We start from the raw sequence: 4,441 nt of genomic DNA, 5'->3' as shown, positions 1-4,441 counted from the left end.
TCTGTTGTATTCCTTAGGCACTTAAGTTCGAGTCACTAGAAAAATTATTTGCTATTGAACTCTATTGGATTTTCCATAAAGGGAAACTTAATGTCTTCACACATTGGCGGTTGATGATCTCACATTAGTCTCTTGTAGTTAGAGTCTCTGAGAGGAAAATTAATCAGAAACTATAGAGAGAGCATCTGAAGAGAGTTTTCAAGGTTTCTTTCTCCTCAGTTTTGCAATGGGAGAAGACAGCACACTCCTCTGTTATTTCATGGTGATTTTATTTCAAGTATTGTGCCCTATGTTTTCATTTCACTCTTTCAGAAGATCCACCCCCCAGCTATTCCAACATTGTTTTTAGGTATTGCACCTTTTTTGAGTACAGTGAGGAACTGAACAGAATAAAATGTTTCTCTCAGCTGCTGTTTCTCTCTGTATGATTAAGTTTTGATGCTAACTACTGAGTTGTCTGGGGAGTAAGTGAAGATGTCTCTCTGAAAGACTCTCTGAAAACTTGTAGAATGCATTTTGATTGCAAAGTTATGTTAAATTCATAGTTTTCTTTAGGTAAATCCTCAGTTCTCATCAGGACTCATTAAAATAAGGCTTGATCAAGAACTTAAGGAAAACAGTGAAGAGAGAGATTTATTTTTGGCTTTGCCTATGTTCTTGCAGTAGGTAAATGGGTTCAAAGTGAAACATTGCAGTGGCTCCCCAAAAAAACAATGAATATTTCACATCTCTGTGGGGTAACTAAGTGTAAAATCATAATTGAAAAGACAGCACTGAAACAAGTAAATATGATAATAAAAGTGTTTTAAGTACAATTACAGCAGCAAACTGAGAGCAAACCCAATTTCAAGTAAAAAGAAGTAGTTAGTAGTTAGTTTAGCAAATAAGAATATTTACTTTCAGTGTCCCTTCAGTGGAACTGAGCCCTTAGGAACATTCAGTAAATGGAATTGCCAGGCAATACAATATTACCAAATAGAAACAGTTAATGGTTTCAGTATCGGAAATAAAGAGCCTTTATTCCATCCTTCTACCCAACACAGATACACACACACACACACCATTAATAACATTAATGCTTATCCAGCTGACTTTTTTATTTTCTTTTTTTTTTAACTCTTGAATTGATGGCAGTGGGTAGAAGAAGGGGTTTGTGACTGACAAACTAAAAACAGGAGAAGGACAGAGGAGAAAAGAGGAGCCCAGACAAAATGAGAGAGTCTGGATGATGGCTCCAGCTGAGAGGATTTGTAAGTGTGCATTGGGCAAGAAGGAGGGAAACCAGAGAGGAGTGAGGGGGGAAGGAGATACGTAGAAAGAGGACCAAAGAGAATGAGAAGCAAATAATCTCTATGTGCAGCAAAAGATTAGTGAGATGAGATGAGATAAAATAAAGCAATGAAAAAATAATGGGATTGGTTAGACCTTGACCATTGAGCAGCTGATCAAAAATTATCTCTTTAGTCAGGTTTTATTTTTCAATCCTGAAAGATTACTGATTTAAAACAAGAGAGACTGAGTAGCTCTAGGTTTACACTTGCTTTTAAACAATATGAATATTTTTACATACTAAAGGAGGAATTGTTGTCAAGCACATTATGGCCTGCTAAGATACAGAAGAGTGACTGAAAATGTGTTGAAAGACATGACAGAGACTTTGGGAAAAAGCTGTGTCCTGCTTTATGCAGAACAGTTTTCATCAGTGTCAGTCACCTCCTAACACAGCCTGATGAGTTATTTGGACCCAATTCTGTGTGGAAGAAGTGACACAGGATAACCAGGAAATAACAGTGCTCTAGAACATGGGATCAGTCTAGAAAGGCAGCAGCTTGACACTCATAATCTCTAATGGGTGAGCTGGATGGAGTTTGGCTCCTCTTGGCTCACAGCTGTGAGCAAGGTGAAATTAGCAGGTGAAAGGAAAAATGTTTCTCACATCCTCCCTGTGCACCTTCCCTCACCAAGGCTGACTTAATGTCCCTGCTCTCTCACAGAGAGGAGCAGAAACTTATTTGTCTCAAATGGAAAACATGGTGTTATAGATGAGTAATGTGATGGTCAGCTCTCGCAATTAAGAGATGTATATTAGGTGTACGTATAGCGATGTTATTGTAATACGTCCTCCCATAGTCCTCTTTCCCCTCCCCCTTGTAATAGGGCATTTGGGGAGGGCCGGCTTTTTACTAGGAGGCGTGGCCAAGCAACACCTGACCTCCAATCAAGATGTAAGAAAGTAATCTGGCCCAATAGATGGCCAAGAAGGAGTTGACTGATAAAACTTTGGGAGGGCGTTAAGGTTATAAAAGGCAGAGGATCGATTTTGTGGCTGAGTATGTGGATAGTGTTTCGGGGCTTGTTGGTGCTGTAGTTTTTCCTTATTCATTCCTTCGTTGTATTTTTGTTAAGATTTAATAAACCTTTGAAATTTTCAAAGTAAGCTTCATTTCTCACAATGGGATGACCCATAAGTTTGTAGCACAGTGTGGTTTTTATGGGTTACAGTGGGGAGTTGATGGGGTCTCTTGAGTGATTTCTTGAATGCTATCTAGCAAAGGTATTATCACTCAGGAAAAAGAGCAAAAATGTATATTTTCCTTTGTTTGCTTAATCCCTTTTCCTAAGAGGTGTTTCTAGCTCTAGTTTCATTAACTGGTGTAGAAGGGGCTCTCTTCTGAATATTATTCTTTTCAGAATAATAAAGAATTCTGGAGATACATGTTTTGTAGTCTGGATTTTTCCAGATAATTATCTGAACTCTGGCAATGGTACTTGTGTTGAAAAGAGTTTGACTCAGTAAGAAGTTGAACTGAACTCATGCAGGTAGGTGAGGATTAGGCGTTACTGTGTGCAGATATGATAGCCTCTGGCCCATCTGATGAGGATGATGAGAAGTGCAACCCCTCCCTTCCTCCCTCCTTCTAGGCTCCTGGTAGTCTGGAGTTTCCTGGTGATTGTTAGAGCTGAAAAGCATTTGCTAATGAAGCCTGCACTATTAACAGGGAACAAGGGAAGGAGAGCAGAGACTTCCCGTGTTTGCTCATTCCTGGCAATCATTACCTAGCTGCTGCTCCCAGCTGTGACTCTCTCAGGTAAATCACAGCCTAGACATTCCAGTCCTGCCTAACAGAGTTTCAGTCACTCTGCTGCCCTGATATTAGTGCAGCAAAATTGAGAGGAAGTGAGTGAAATCCATTTGGAAGATTAGTCACTGTTTCAACATAAAGGACAAGACGCCACGCAGAAACTGGCTGCTGGGAGAAATCTGATTAACTCACCGTGAAAAGAGTGTTTCCACTGTTTGAAGATGCATATTTGATTTCTGACTCAAACCGTTGTCCTTTCTGTAAGCCATCATACCAAACTTTTTACCTGTCTTTTAGAGTGTACTTACCAGTGCATGTGTGGAAGTTTAGTAGGTGAAGAGGAATACCTCAGAGTTGGAGAAGTGCAAGATTATGCATAAAAAGAAGAAATTGGGAGGAAAACATCAGCTTGCATGCAATAAGCCACAGGCACCCTCATTTATGTGTCATGAGTAATGAAACTCTCACTAGCTGGAAAACGAATTAACATGTTATTGCCCAGGGTATCATTTATAGCAATATTCTTGGTGGCTCTTTATTTGGTCTGTCCCGAAGACAACACTGTTCCTCACTTTTGGCAAGAACTTCCTGTGGATGTTTCTTGGATTGTACTTTCAACCCTGTGTGAAATATGCATTACAGTTCACAGAAAATCAGCAGAAAACATATGTGCATTTTAATATCTACTTATACACTATGTCAAAGACAGAAATAAAACTTGATGTTAGAGTATTAAATTTTTGTTTGGGCCTGTGTTCAACTGACATATTTAATTTGGGTGTTCAGTTAAATAAAAATCAAAATTTATTTATAATTGTGCTGTGTTTAATGTGGGTTAAAGTGTTTGGGGAAAAGAAGTGGACTTAGAGGAGTCTTTGGGAGTTTTGTCACTGACTTTCATGGGACCTGAACATCACTCAAAAGACAAAATGGGTAACATTAACCAGTTAATAACCATGCCTCCTAACTCTGTGAAAACAGAAAACTAGGAAAACCATAAATGTAAAATAGAATTGAAAGGACCCCTAGGCATTAAACTGTAAAGTCTGGTTCAAGTCTTGGTCTTGCTTGAATCAGTGGCCAAACTGTAGCTGACTCCAGCATAGTGAGACAGCAATTTTCAGGCTCAAATCCTGATTTTGGTGTTCTCTTTCTGTATGTCAGATAAGACATAAACCCCACCTTTACCACAATCTACTTCATGCTAATTAAATTAATTTATCATTCATGCCTCTTAGGAGCTGTTTTCACATTGACTTTGCCTGTACTAATTGCTGTCAGGCCAGTGTCTGACACCAACAGGTAGCTATATGTTTTGTTTGTTTGGGTTTTTTGTTTGGTTGTTTGGGTTGGTTTGG

Source organism: Geospiza fortis, unplaced genomic scaffold (genome assembly GCF_000277835.1).
Source record: "Geospiza fortis unplaced genomic scaffold, GeoFor_1.0 scaffold227, whole genome shotgun sequence".
NCBI lineage: Eukaryota > Metazoa > Chordata > Aves > Passeriformes > Thraupidae > Geospiza > Geospiza fortis.
This window is presented reverse-complemented; position numbering follows the sequence as displayed.